Source organism: Pinus tabuliformis, chromosome 7, assembly GCF_031772625.1.
Source record: "Pinus tabuliformis cultivar Carrire ecotype Pingquan chromosome 7, CPIR1, whole genome shotgun sequence".
Taxonomy (NCBI): domain Eukaryota; kingdom Viridiplantae; phylum Streptophyta; class Pinopsida; order Pinales; family Pinaceae; genus Pinus; species Pinus tabuliformis.
Window position 1 is genome coordinate 1,463,140,009 of NC_142293.1, and position 15,737 is coordinate 1,463,155,745.

Genomic DNA, 15,737 nt, shown 5'->3' on the forward strand with positions numbered 1-15,737 from the left:
TTCTTCCTCCTCTAGTGGCCTCCAGAGAAATTCACTTCCCTTCTATACTTCACCTCCCTTCTTTTCTTTGCTAGGATCAGAGAGACATCATCATCAATGTGTGTATCAAATGAGGTGAGGCTTCTTCTTTATATAGGTTTTCTTGAGGGCGAATAAGGCCTCCTTAGGCCGACTTGAGGAAGGTTGGCTGACCCATCTCTTGAAGGATTTTATACACAACAAATTACAATAATATTTTTTCTTCTTTTTTACATGGGTCCTCCAAGGACTAGACCATCATGACCTTGACTCGACTTGACATCAAGACCCCTAGAGAACTCAATGGGTGCTTTGACCTAGGACCATGACATGATGGTCAAGAAACCCATTTTTTTAATATTAATAATTTTTCCTTTTTAAAAATAAAGTTTCTTCTCTTTTCTTTTGTCAAATACATCAATAAGTACATCAAATCATGACGCAAGTACAAATATGAAGACCGAAACTAGTTACATTTCAACAAGGATTACCATTCTTCGATCAATTATGAGCTAAAGTCTTTTGCCTTGAATGTTCAGTAAGAATGTCAGTAAAACTATATAACTGTGAGTGGTTGGTAAAGAAACTATTGTTGTCATTAATAAAATAAGTCAATTATTAAAATTAGTTCATTGAATGATTAGTAAGCATGTCAATGAAACTATATAACCATGAGTGGTTGGTAAAGAAACTATTGTTGTCATTAATAAAATGAGTTTTTTTTTTTTTTTTTATAAATTAGTTCCTATAATTGCCAACCAAGTATTAGAGAAATTTTGAGGTCTAAAATGGGCATCAAAGCAAAAATGTACAACCAAAATCAACTTTATAAGAACCAATAGGATTCAAGATGATGTCAACCATGGGAGATGATTCACCATTTTTGGAGTAAAATATAAAAAGATTAAAAAAAAACTAATTTTTCAATTTGTATTTTCAATTGATCTCTCTACTATATCAATATATGAAAACACATGATTGCATGTATTTATCATTTTTCATGTAGCAGGGTCCATCCAAAGTATGCAACATGAGTACTCCTTGGACGAGGAACTAAATTCTGCATCCAATGAGTGCTCCCGCTCGAAATTGGTGTCAAACCATAGAAAAATAATTTGAAAATATGAGTTGAAAAAATAGTTTTGTTTTTGTTTGTTTGTTTGTTTTTTTTTTCCTATAAAATTTGATGATGTGATCTTACACCTCAAAATTTCTCTAATGCTTACTCTTCTTAAAATGCAAAAAAATATTACTTTTTGAAACTATATCAAATTGAAGGAAATATTAACATATTATGTCAACAATTTTCCATTTATAAAGTTTCATTAATATTATTAAACACATTGTCAACCATGTTCCATTTATAACCTACTTGTTTCATTAATATTATTAAACACATTATAAAGACTTATCCTAGCAAGCTTGGGATTTGTGGAATAGTAAAAAGAAAACACTGCTAAAAGCTAGGGGTCATGAGAAATAAAATATAAGACTTGGGATTTGTGGGATAGTAAGAAGAAAATAGGGGTCGTGAGAAATAAAATACAAGGCTTTTACTAATTCAATATAATTAGTTGTTTGAAATAAAAGAATCAAAAGCTATGTGCTAATATTTTAACTCGCAACTTAAAACAAAAATAATAGTTAAATTGAAAAAATAAAAATAATTATTTTTCTTAATTTAATTGTTTTTACAATATGTTGTTTACTTACAACTCCACTGCTTAGTAGTTAGGTGACACACCTTTAATTCAAATTGAAACTGTTTGCAGAAATCAATTATGATTATGACATGTATCAAAAAAATTAATTATAGTTATGACATGTATCAAAAAATTATCATATTTAGCTTTTCAACGATTGAGTTCTAAAAATGATTGAGTGAAATAAATAATTTTGCAAATTAAATTAATTCTCTTTGTTGAATTGTCCTTCGACCATTAAGCAGTGGGTGATTAATGAGTAAAGCCATGCAAAGTGTTACCTAATTAGAAGTGTATGGTAATTGGAATGTATGGTATTAGATTTAATAAATAAGAGATGATTATATGTAAATTTCCTATTACTTTTTATATTATAACAATTTTTAGTGTAACACATAGTTGTCGCAAAATAAACAAAACTATGCACAAGTTGTAATAATGTTAAACCTCTCGGAAATAAATTTAAGTGCTACCTTGTTGTTATTATACACTATGAGTGGATTAAAGTTCAATAATTTAAATATTTGTGTATTTATTTATGTTATGATTAATTTAAAATTTTCTATTTGTTGTATTATGGAACCGATCAACTTCTATCGTTAAATTTAATAGTGACTTTCTTTTTTTCCTGGGTTACCATGTGTATTAAAAACATTTTTCAATGGATTTTTATTCTCATAATTTATTTACGGATGTTTATTTTTTTTTAAGAATTTTATTTTTTCTTTAAGTGTTATAAGGATTTTTGGCAGGGTTTTTATAGATTTTGGTGGGTAATAAGTATTAATGAAAACATAAATAATGGTGGAAAATAACTAATGGGTAATAATTGCTAAGGAAAATATAAATAATGGTGGGAAATATTAAGTATATTTATGTCTATTTTATGCAAAACTTGCTTAAAATATGATGGGAAGTAACTCATGGTAAATATGTTATTTACTTGAGTATGAAGTATTTTCAAAATTTTTATTTTTGGATGGTTTTCCTGCAAAGGTTAAGAATAGAGAAAATAATCATTACACAAATATCTACAAAATATGTATAAATATTGCAAACATATTCATAAATTATGACATAAAATATGTGAGACAATTATCCACATGGCATTATATGGTGCAAATGCTATAATAAAACCTCCAAGTTATGGTTCAATTTTCAAAATAAAAAATTAACACTGCAATGGTATCCAAATGCTAAACTAATAAGATCCAACATGTAAATATATTGCTAGAGTCCTACTTGGCTAGGAACTAATAAGGGCTAGGTTCAAGGCATATTAATGTTATAAAAAATACAATCAAAGAAGTTTGTAAATGTACATATTTCAACAATAGATAAATAAAATAATAATTTAATTTATCAAATATTTCTCTCTTTTTACTTAAGGTTTTCCAAATGTAAGGAGTATAGGCATACTCATTTGGTCTAGCTTTTATAAATTTTCATATCCTCCCTTTTCCCAAGGTTTGCTTCCGATTTAATTAATTTGATTCTAAAGCCCACTTACTACGTTATGTGAATTAGTGTTAATCATTTCATGACCATCAACCATTATCTTTCAGCTTTTTCTTTTTGATACCAAGGTTGCCAAGTTGGTCGTGTTCTTCAAGAACTTTCCTTTGAAGTTACAAGGGTGTCACACTGTTTGCCCTATAGGCATCCTGTGACTATGATGAGAAAAATTGGGCGTGACAACGAAGACCGCTATCATCTCATGTGTCATCCTATATTGTGAGACTAGTGGTGCTAGGGACCAATGAATCTGTCTTGTTGCACACCCCCAGTAAATCCTCATTAGCGGCCCAATTCGAGGTTCACCCTCACAACATTGTGAGCTTCTGAGTGAAGGTATCCAACACCTTCCAGTCGAAGTCATGATAGTAATGCTAACGGGCGGAGTCAGGGACATTGTCCCACCCCTCCCATGAAGTTCCATTTATCATGTACAACCCTATCACCCATGTGTGAGTCATTTGATCAAACAATCGACGTGTGCCTGTAAACACTATCATGTTATTAGTAATCATAACAGAATATCAAATATAAGTTTATATATAGTGTCAATAGTATGTAATGCATCAAACCAGAAATCGTTGACTCATCACATGCAAGTGCAACCAAGTGGTCTCTTGCGACATTAAATAATCATGAATAATCTCTGCTCATAATGTTAGTCATTGATATGTTTTTATATGTTGAATTATCATTATGACATAAGCATCAACATAATCACTTACTGTAAGCTAGAAGCTAGTCCTCTAAATATGTAAACAAGACAACATATAATGAATTCATCAACATGATTACACATAGTCATCAAACAGGTCATCATCATCATAACAAAAATAACATAAAATTGGTATATCATAAATATTATCACATCCATTAACACTAAAGTAAAATACTTCAGATCCTCGACTTGACGTCTTCAAAGAATAATGTATGTGCCACAAGGTTATATCAAGGTTAAGGTAATCATCAAAGTTGGTCAACTAAAACAAGACACTACAAAATGCTCATTTTTTGAAATTTTGCTTTTATTTGACATATATTTCTTGTTTCTCAATCATGCATTTAATATCAAAATCTAACAATCTAACACAATAAACACAATAGTGTTTACATTTTATAGACACCATCGAGAGGATAAACATGGATTGTATAAAAGGAAAAAATGATAATATAGATTAAAGAATTGGAGACAAAAGGAAATAACCATTTCCAAAATCAAGGCTACAAATAAGTATGTGTAATAGGCATGAAGTAACTCCATGATTGTGATGTGTTTGTCACAATGAAGGCATACTCCGTGGGCTAGGGTTTGGGAACAAATCATAGTACAAATGTGCCATGCAAGAGGGAAAAAGAACAAGAGATGAAGAAGACAAGAAAGAAAAGTGTTTAAAAGCCTCACAAGAAACTCCAATGATATTAACGGTTGGATTTGAATCAATCTAATAGATGAGATTGTGATTTTCCTTTCACTCTCAATAAAATGTGAACCATAGATTAATATAGATCCAATTATGTATAAAAACCCTTAGACCATAAGAACTCATTGTTTATCTTAATGATCACTTAAATGTCTCGATCACATGAATCTAAAAGTAAATTAACTAGGTTAAACAACATGCCCCCTTTTTAAATATTATAGCTCAAAAGAATCCCACACACAAATTTATTTGAATATAAAAATAAAACATAACTTGTCATCCCTTCATAAGTAGAAAATTTTGTGGCTCATCATCACCCTTTCGGGAAATCAACGCCTATATGGGATGGAAGCCTCAATACTGTAATTTACCCCATTAGCCCAAGGCACATGTGAGAAAATGTCTAGTGACACCCTGGAATAAAAGCTTGTAAGACTATGGACTAATTTAACAAATGTTGAAGACCTTCCAAAATAACATGATTTAGATTATAAATGTGCTTAGGGGAAGGACAATAAATGTGCTTAGGGGAAGGACAATAGGCTTAGTGTGGTGCATTAACTATCTTTCCATATTAATTGAATTTTACGACCAACACTCTTATTGGAAAAATTGATTCTCGAACTACACCATGTGTTGAATGGAATTTCATACCATTGCTTAAGAGAAATGTCTTTATTCATTTAAAAAAAAATAGTGATACAAGATGACACGTGACCCCACGAAGCATTAATTTTCAAGTAGTGGAGCACATGGGTACACATGGGACACCAATTAATGCCCCAGTGAAGTCACACTAAGATGGTCTAGAGTTGATATATGCACATGTAGAGGTGAGGATATGAGGAGTAAGTTGCATTATTTGTTTATGCATAACATAAGGATGTGTGTAGCACTTAATGATGTCTTGAAAAAATTGTGTTGTGGAGGCTTCATGTGTATGATTGCTAAATACATCAATGTAATACCTAAAAGTGGATAGATACAAAAAATAGGAAATGAACAATCTAGTTCACAGGGTTGATATTATAAATCTAGTTTATTATGTAAGCATTTTGGTTATGTAAATTTCATACTCTATGGTAGAGCTCATGCTTTAATATCTTGGAATCATAAAATATACATCAAGCATCTATAATAATAAAACTTAAGACTATAACCTTGTTTAACTAAGGATTTTCACACTAACTATGCATGCACCACACCTTGAGACATCACCATATGTATTTAACTTGCGAGAGTGTTAGGTCCCTATAATATTTTTGTAGCCCCCTATTGTTATTAGTGTGCCCATGTAGCCCCCATATTGTTATTTTTGTGCCCCATAGAAGCCCACTATTGTTATTGTTGTGTCCTTACATTATTATTGTTATGTAGGCTCTGATTATATTGTGACCCCTTAGACTCCTATATATACCAAGGAGGTATTGTCATTTGTATCATCCAATAATTTTTCATTTATGTGATGTAAAGGAGGTTGCCTCCTCGAAGAGGCTAATTTTCAAGTTGTTGATCTATATTTTTCTTCTATTTTATTATTTGGTTGCATAAAATTTGGTATCAGAGCTTTGGATTCTAGGGTTTCACTACTTCAAATAGGTCATCTTGGCATTTTCACTATAACTTTTTAACTTTTTTGAACTTTTTTTTTTTTTTGGTTCTGCGAAGCTTTAGAAGATGAAATTTCGACGACGTGGAGCTGAAATCTTGGTGAACTTTGTGTAGAAATTTCAGATCTTGGTTCACTACATTTTCTGAGATATGGTCTGAAGAAGTTAGGGTTTATGCATGCTCCAGAATTCAGTCTCAAACAATTTTTCCTATATCAATTTTAGGGTCGAAGGTTGAAACAATGATACATGGCATCCCGTACAATTTCGCTCTACTAAAAAAGTCCATAATCAGGTCATTGTGGAAGATTTGGCATAACTTTATTGTTATGAAACCAGCTCAAGAAAAGATAGAAAAGAGAGATCCACGCCTTAGAATTCAGCCTCTTCGAGGGGGAAACCTCCTTTACATTACATAAATGAACAATTCTTGGATGATACAAATGACAAAACCTCCTTTCTATATATAGGAGTCTAAGGAGTCACAATATAATCCAGCCGACCTAACAATAATAATATAAAGCCACAAAAATAACAATAGAGGGATTCTATGGGGCACAGAAATAACAATATGGGGGTAATAGGGGCACAACAATATAAATAAGGGGTATAACTACAATAGTAATGGGGTAATCACTAGTATTATAGGGACCCAACATGCCCCTCTCCTTCAAAAAAGTGTTGTCCTCAACGCTTGAGTAGTTCTGGATACTTCTGCATAAAATTCTCATCCTCCCATGTGGAATCTTCAGCGGATAAGTTCTTCCACTTGATAAGATACTCTGAAATTGATCGATTTCGTAGCTGTCGAGTTCTTGTTTCTGTGACTGCTTCCGGTTCCAATATAATTTTTCCTTCCTCGTCAAGTTCTGGCAATATTGTTTGAATTGGGAGCTTGTCACCTATAACCTTCTTTAAACATGAAACATGGAAAACTGGGTGCAATCGAGAAGCTGCAGGAAGCTCCAATTTGTATGCCATAGTACCAATCTTTTGCAACACCTTGTACGGACCATAATACTTTGGTGATAATTTATTATCCTTCTTAGCTTGCTTTAGGGACATTTGCTTATATGGTTGTAGCCGTAGGAATACCCAATCACCTACATCAAAACTTCTTTCACTGCGATGTTGATCTGCCTGTTGTTTCATTCTATTTTGTGCCAACACGAGGTTATCCTTTAAGAGTTGGAGGACTTGTTGTTGATGTTCGATGTGATGTTCCACTGCCTGAACCTTAGAATTTTCTCTTAAATATGATGTGATGGATGGTGGTTGATACCCATAAAGTGCCATAAATGGGGTCATTTTTGTTGCTGTATGGAAGGAAGTGTTATACCACCATTCAGCCAGAGGCAACCATTTGACCCATTGTGTCTGTTTATCAGATACAAAGCAACGAAGATATCCTTCCAAACATTTGTTTACTATCTCAGTTTGCCCATCAGATTGAGGATGATAAGATGAGCTATGAGCTAACTGAGTACCAAGACAAGAAAATAATTCTGTCCAAAAATTTCCAGTGAAAATGGGATCTCTGTCACTTACAATAATCTTTGGGTTTCCATGTAGCTTTTGAACTGTTTCCATAAATGCAGTAGAAACTGTACTGGCTTTAAATGGATGTGATAATGCACAAAAGTGTGCATACTTGGTAAGTCTGTCAACTACCACCATGATGACACTCTTTCCCTCAGACTTGGGTAAACCTGTGATAAAATCCATTGAAACCTCCTCCCAACGTTGGCTTGGAATGGATAAAGGTTGTAATAGACCCGGTGTCTTAATTGTTTCAACTTTATTTTGTTGGCAAACCAAACATTCCGCCACAAACTTTTGAATATCTGATTTAAGGCCATCCCAAAAAAATTCCTTCTTAACCCTGTGGTAAGTTTTTAAAAATCCTGAGTGCCCTCCTAAGGGAGAAGTGTGCAATTCCATAAGAATCTTTTGTTTTAGCTGGGAATTCTTACAGAGGTATAAGCGATCTTTGTACCATAACGAATCATTTTTCCAGCTAAATGTATCAGAAGTACTGGAATCTTGTTGTAGCTTTCGAATAAGTGCCCACACTTCTTCGTCATTCTTCCATTCCTCCCTTGCTTCGTTTATCCAATCTGGTTGGATAATAGAAATGGCACACAACAATGCTTCCACATCCTCATCCTTTCTTGAGAGTGCATCTGCCACCACATTTTGCTTCCCTTTTTTGTAGATGATTTCAAAGTCATAACCCAACATCTTTGTGACCCACTTTTGTTGCTCTTCAGAGGATAATCTTTGTTCTAAAAAGTATTTAAGGCTATCATGATCCGTTTTTACCTTGAAGTGTCTTCCCATTAGGTAGGGTCGCCATTTCTTAAGTGCATGGAGTATTGCCAACATTTCCTTCTCATAAATAGCTTTGCTTAAAAACTTTCCCTTGATTGGACGACTTTCAAAAGCAATGGGTCTTTCATCTTGCATTAGAACAGCACCAATTCCATTTCCTGAAGCATCACATTCCACAATAAAGGTTTTTGTGAAGTCCGGTGTAGCTAAGACCGGTGCTTGGCACATTGCCTCTTTAAGATGTTCAAAGGCCTTTGTTGCTTCCGGAGTCCATGAAAATGAATCTTTCTTCAATAATGTTGTTAGAGGTGCTGCTATTCTCCCATAATTCTTAACAAACTTGCGATAATACCCTGTCAACCCAAGAAATCCTCGCAGATGCTTTATGGATGTGGGGATTTTCCATTCCTTAATGGCTTTAATTTTGCTAGGGTCTACCTTAACTCCTTCATGAGATACAATATGACCCAAATATTCCACCTCCTGGACTCCAAAGAAACATTTGGATCTTTTTGCATATAATTGTTTCTCCTCCAATAGTTGTAGCACCCTGTCAACATGTTCAACATGATCCTTCCAAGACTTGCTGTAGATTAGTATATCATCAAAAAATACTAACACAAATTTTCTAAGGAATGGTTTGAAAATTGAATTCATCAAACCTTGAAATGTTGAAGGTGCATTGGTAAGGCCAAAAGGCATGACCAAAAATTCATAATGACCCTCATGAGTTCTAAATGCCGTTTTCGGAATGTCTTCAATCTTCATTCTGATTTGATGATATCCTGAACGAAGATCCAACTTGGTGAAGTAAATTGATCCATGCAATTCATCCAGTAATTCATCAATAACAGGAATGGGGAACTTATCTTTAATAGTGAGCTTGTTGAGCTCCCTATAATCCGGACACATGCGCCATGATCCATCCTTCTTGTGCACCAATACTACTGGAGCTGAGAAAGAACTTTGACTCGGTTGAATTATACCAGCCTCTAGCATTTCTGCAACCATACGTTCAATTTCACTTTTTTGGACATAGGGATATCTGTACGGCCTGATGTTTGGAGGAACACTTCCTGGAATCAGATGAATAGCATGATCATGATCACGCATAGGTGGGAGACCTTTGGAGTCTCAAATACCTTGGAATGATTGTCCAGGACTTTTTGGAGATCTGGAGAAATAGATGATTCCAATGTGGAAACATCTAGCGAACATAATTGTGCAATTACACCTCTTTGCTCCTTTTTTAGAAGCTTTGTCATGCCATTAGAGCTGATTATCTTTCCTGGTTTCCCTGCAATACCCCTTAATTCAACTTCCTTTCCTTCCGTAGAAAATTTGATGAAAAGTTCTTGAAAATTAAAAGCTATTGTACCCAAGGATTGTAGCCATTGGACTCCTAGTACAACATCAGCACCTCCCATTGGAATGGAAAGCATTGGGCTAGTCAATACATATTCTCCCATGGATAGCTTGATATTATGGCACTTTCCAGAGCAATTTATTGTTCCTCCATTTGCAATCATCACTTGACACTCTGGTGCTGGATATAGGAAGCAATTCAATTCTTTTGCTACCCTACAATGAATAAAATTGTGGGTGCTTCCTGAATCAATCAACACTATTACCTTTTTCTTCTTGATTTGTCCTTCTATCTTGATGGTTTGAGGAGTGGTAATTCCCGCCAATGCATTACAAGATATGGTCGGATTTATTTGTTCTTCATCTAGGCTTTGTTCCTGGAGTATATCTTCTTCTTTTGACCTTTCTTGCTCCTTTTCTTCTTCCTCTTCACAATCTATGTAGAATAATTTCTTCTCAGCACACTTATGACCTTTAGTGTATTTGCTATCACAACTGTAACAAAGCCCTTTTGCTCTTTTTTCTTCCAATTGTTGTGGTGTCAACCTTATAGGTTGTGGAAGACTAGGGGCAACAACACTTCCGTCTTTATAGTTGTGAGTGGTATGCTTCCTGGTTGCCATAATTTTGCTTTCCATTTTTCTTGCTAACCTGAATGCCTTCTCTAATGAATCAGGTTCCCAAAGGCGAACATCATGTTGGATATTATCCTTTAAAGACCCTATGAACACATCAATCCTATGCTCCTCTGGAATATCTTTTACCCTTATGTTCAATTTTTGGAACTCCTCAATGTGCTCCATTACTGAACCCTTTTGTTTGAGACTTATCAATTGGCTAAAAAAAGTGTTGCTTTTTGTATCTTCATAATGTGCTATCAATTCTTCCGTAAAAATTGCCCAAGTGATAAATTGTTTACGAGAGCAAAGCCATTGATACCATACAAACTGATTTGGTTCCAAATATACAGTTGCCATACGTACCTTTTGTGTGTTTTGCACATTATTGAGATCGAAGAATTGCTCCATCTGTAATATCCATGTGGCGGGATCCTTGCCATCAAACTTCCTCATATCGATTTTTGGAATATGGTGATTCTTCGATCCAACATTAGAGTCTATGGAATCATGATTAACATTTCTTTTGTTCTCATCATGAGTTTCCTTTACTACCTTTTCACCATTAGTGACCCTTTCTTGTAGCAACTTCTTCAATTCTTCCATGTCTGTCTTCAAATCTATCTTCAAATCTGCCATGTCTCTCTTCAAATCTGTCTTCGAATCATCCATCTTAGCTTCCATGCCCTTTATCTTAGATTCCATGCCACTTATCTTAGCTTCTGTTAGCTTTTGTGAGCGTGACATTTGTTGCACTTGTTCTTGTAATTTTGATATATCATGTAGCATTTCTTCCTCTTCTTCATGAGTCATGCTAGAGCTTTCAGGTTCCTTACTAGGTGTTTGCATTTTCTTTCCTCGGGGCATCAGTTACCGATAATAATGCTTTACTATGCCCTTTGAATTCCGTTAAACCAAGCTTACAAAAAAAAAAAAAAAAAACTACACACCTTTTTTCACTTTATAGAAGCCTGATATTGAATCTGATGTATCTCTGTAATTTCGGATCATCCAGTTCTAAAATTGCTACCTGTAGTAGCCTTCTGCATCCTCTTTCCAATGCCACAAGTCTGAGCCAAATTGGATTCTCCAAGAAAGAGTTATGTGAAATCTCCCACAGTGACTTGCTTTTAGACTGGTTCAGTAGAGCGAACTTGTACGACGTGCCACGAGTCACTGTTTCAACCTTTGAATCTGAAACACACACACAAGAAACTACAGTCCGTCCTCTTTCTGTACCTTCTTACGAAATTTCAATCCGATCCCCAGAGAGAAAGTTATGACGATTTTCCCCAGGTCACCTGTTTTGAATGTAATTCAGGAGTCTGCAAAAAGACCAACTTCCTCAGATCATATCTCCGCGAATATCGTGCGAAAATCTCTGAAATTCAGACCCAAGGTTCAACGCGATGTCTTCTCAAATGGGTTTTTTTTTGCGACTTCTGAAACGTCACAGAAAAAAAGTTATAGCGAAAATGCCACGATGACCTGTTTGGAGCAGCGAAACCCTAGAATCCAAAGCTCTGATACCAAATGTTATGAAACCAGCTCAAGAAAAGATAGAAAAGAGAGATCCACGCCTTAGAATTCAGCCTCTTCGAGGGGGCAACCTCCTTTACATTACATAAATGAACAATTCTTGGATGATACAAATGACAAAACCTCCTTTCTATATATAGGAGTCTAAGGAGTCACAATATAATCCAGCCGACCTAACAATAATAATATAAAGCCACAAAAATAACAATAGAGGGATTCTATGGGGCACAGAAATAACAATATGGTGGTAATAGGGGCACAACAATATAAATAAGGGGTATAACTACAATAGTAATGGGGTAATCACTAGTATTATAGGGACCCAACATTTATATTGATGAACCCAAACTTGGCCTGACTTGTGGCATTGGAAAGAAAACTTAGAGTTCTACCACAAGACCAAATTTCATTCCTTGGGAGGCCGACATTTCAGAGATACAAGAGTTTCAATATCAAGCTCCAAAAAGAAAAAAGAAAAATGTGTGTATTTTTTAAAATTCGCATAAGTTTTTCTGAAGTAATTCAAAGGGCATAGTGAAACATAGATATCATCATTTGGTTCAAATATGCCTCGAAAATAAAAATAAAAATGATACTCCCAGTGAGCAACCAAAAATCTCTACTAAGACACATGAAGAAGAGGAAGAAATGCAACATGACATATCAAAATTACATGACCAAGTGAAACAAATTTCTCTCTCACAAAGACTAACAAAAAATGAGATGGAAGCTAAGATGGATGGTTTCAAGAATGGTTTAAAATTAAACATGGAAGGTTTAAAAGAAAACATGGAAGGTTTAAAAGCATACATGGAAGGTTTGAAGGATGAATTAAACGCAGACATGGAAGCTAAGATGGATGATTTGAAGAATAGTTTAAAATAAGACATGTAAGATTTGACAAAGTTGCTACAAGAAATGCTTCCTAATGGCGAAAAAGTATTCCATGAAACTCATGATGAGAACAAAAGGAATTTTAATCATAATTTTAGAGACTCAACTTTGAATTGAAGACCAACTACATTCCAAAGATCAATATGAGGAAGTTTGATGGCAAAGATCTGGTAACATGGATGCTATAAATGGAGCAATATTTTGATCTACATGATGTGCAACACACACAAGAGGTACACATTGCATATTTATATTTAGAATCCAATCAGTTTGTATGGTATCGATGACTTTGTTCTTGTAAACCACTTGTCACTTGGTCAATTTTTATGGGGGAAACGATATCAGAGTATGAAGATACAAAGAGAAACACCTTCTTTAGCCAATTGATAAATCTCAAATAAAAGGGTTCAATGGAAGAGCACCTTAAGGACTTCCAAAAATTAAATATCAAGGTAACTAATATTCTAGAGGAGGATATGATTGATGTCTTCATAGGGCCTTTGAAGGATAACATCCAACATGAGGTTTGCCTTTGGGAACCTGATTTATTGGATAATATATAATCTATGTATATCCTCTTACATAGATTGTGAATAGGAGGAAGAAAAGGAATAAGAAACATCAAAAGAAGATGATATACACTAGGAACCAACCCGAGAGAAAGAAGAAATGAATATGACTATATCTTGTAATGCATTGACGGGAATTACCACTCCTCAAACTCCCAAGATAAAAGAATATGTCAAGAAGAAAAAGGTACCAATTTTGATTGATTCAGGTAGTACCCATAATTTTATTCATTGCAAGATAGCCAATGAATTGAATTGCTTTCTATATCCAACACCGAAGTGAAAAGTGATGGTTGCAAATGGAGGAACTATAAATTGCTCTAGAAAGTGGCATAATATCAAGCTAACCACGGGGGAATATGTTTTGAATACTGCAATGCTTTCCATTCCAATGGGTGGTGTTGGTGTTGTATTAGAAGTCTAATTCCATTACAATCTTTAGGGATGATAACTTTTAATTTTCAAGAACTCTTCTTGAATTTTTTTTGGGAAGGAAAGGAAATTGAATTAAGGGGTATCCTAGGGAAACCAAGGAAGATAATAAACTCTAATGGCATGAAAAATATTTTGAAGAAAGAAAAATAAGGCGTAATTACATAATTTTGTGTATTAGAGGTTCAAACATCGAAATCATCCATTTCTCCAGATCTCCAAAAAGTCTTGAACAAACATTACAAGGTATTTGAGAGTCCCAAAGGACTCCCACCTATTCGTGATTATGGTCATGCTATTCACTTGATTCCAGGAAGTGTTCCTCCAAACATCAGGCCTTACAGTTAACCTTATTCCCAAAAGAGTGAAATTGAACATATCATTGTAGAAATGTTAGAGGATGGTATAATTCAACCAAGTCAAAGTTATTTCTCTACTCCAGTAGTTGTTGGCATTATGGATATTGTGTTGTCGTTGATGGCAACCTTCTTGATAAAGATGTCAACATTATGATAACATGATGATTATGTCGGCTGGAACATATGCTATATATGTGATGAATAGAAAAATGATAGATCAGAGACATATGGATGTTAAATATGAAGTTTGGGAAAGTATATGCGGATCCTATGCAGAAAGGTCACGTACATACGCGAGTAATGTGAGGAAAATCCGTGTAAAAAATAGGCAACATGGTAACTTGAATACCCGGGGTATTTATCATACTATTGACCCATAATAATGAGTGAAACAACGATTATTTGACCCCATCAAAGAATACCAACGAAATTACCAAGGGTTTGGCCTAAGGTATTGGCTAAGTCTAAAGATATATAAGGAGATGGAGATCAAGGTGTCAAGTATGCAAGTAATGCGTTATACATGTGTGATCTGATTTGAAATAGGTATGCACCAGGGAGCAAGGAGCAAGGAGAAGTCTCAGATCTGAAAGATCTGAAGTATGGTGACATATTTTCTTATTTGAAGTACTTATTGAACATGTCTAACAATGATAGATCCTCGGCTATAATGATGTTGTAATTTGAATGAAGTATTCTTAAAGTATGTAATTCTGACAGTAAGGGTTGCAGAGAGTAAAATTGTGTTTGCAGCGAAATTTTTCAGATATATATGCAGGTTTGTCTTAGGTTAGTCACATACATACATGTATCTGCTTCTGGGTAGTCACATATATATTTTGCGAAATAATACTTTTAGTGTGTACAAATTTGTACTTATGTGTTATATATGGTAAGTGTGTACATACACGAATATTCCTTATGAAGGTCATGTACATAAACCAAGGTTTGATATGCTAATAGATGTTTACAAATATGATGATTGAGGTTTACAATTGATGATTGGTTTACTTACTGCTGTTTGTCGATGATGTCTTTATTATAATTGAAGTGACTTGGTTGAACTGTTCAAGGTTAATGGAAAAAAGGTATATGATATGTAATTGGTTCATAAATATGTGATTGATTCTATGATCTGCAGCTGGTGAAATGGGATGTGAATGATTCAGTGATTAATAATTTCAGTGTTCAATATTCTGAGAACTGTACGTAGGTTTTATATAGAGAAAGTGCATATATACGCGGGTTTTATTCATTGTAGTCACATACACAATCTGATATTTATTGTTTATGGTTGAGTTTTGCATCCGATGCCTTGATACTTCAGAATTTCAGTTGATTTACAATGTCTTAGATTCAGTGTG